Genomic DNA, 779 nt, shown 5'->3' with positions numbered 1-779 from the left:
ACTAAAACAGGACTAAAACAGGACTACATCAGGACTAAAGCAGGACTAAAGCAGGACTACATCAGGACTAAAGCAGGACTACATCAGGACTAAAACAGGACTACATCAGGACTAAAACAGGACTACATCAGGACTAAAGCAGGACTAAAGCAGGACTACATCAGGACTAAAGCAGGACTAAAAGCAGGACTACATCAGGACTAAAGCAGGACTAAAGCAGGACTACATCAGGACTAAAGCAGGACTAAAGGACTAAAGCAGGACTACATCAGGACTAAAGCAGGACTAAAGCAGGACTAAAACAGGACTACATCAGGACTAAAACAGGACTACATCAGGACTAAAGCAGGACTAAAGCAGGACTACATCAGGACTAAAGCAGGACTACATCAGGACTAAAACAGGACTACATCAGGACTAAAACAGGACTACAGCAGGACTAAAACAGGACTACATCAGGACTAAAGCAGGACTATAACAAGACTGAACCAGGACTAAATCGAGACTAAACCGAGATTTTAACAGGACTAAATCTGGTCTAAACCAGGCTTTAAACAGGACAAAATTAGGACTAAACAAATCCAGTTTTAGTCCAGTTTTAGTCCAGGTTTAGTCCCAGTTCCAGTTTTCATTAATCAGATTTTAACAGTGTGTTACAGTCTGCTCCTCCACTCCACTCACTGATCTTGCTTCAGCGCTCAGAAAACTTCAGTTTCCACCTACCACCTATCCCCGCCCACTGCTCTGTTCTTACTCAGGACAAGTAAAAAAAAAAAAAA

The sequence above is a fragment of the Boleophthalmus pectinirostris genome, unplaced genomic scaffold (assembly GCF_026225935.1).
Source record: "Boleophthalmus pectinirostris isolate CB_2022bp ecotype Guang Dong unplaced genomic scaffold, ASM2622593v1 HiC_scaffold_19, whole genome shotgun sequence".
Lineage (NCBI taxonomy): Eukaryota > Metazoa > Chordata > Actinopteri > Gobiiformes > Gobiidae > Boleophthalmus > Boleophthalmus pectinirostris.
This window is presented reverse-complemented; position numbering follows the sequence as displayed.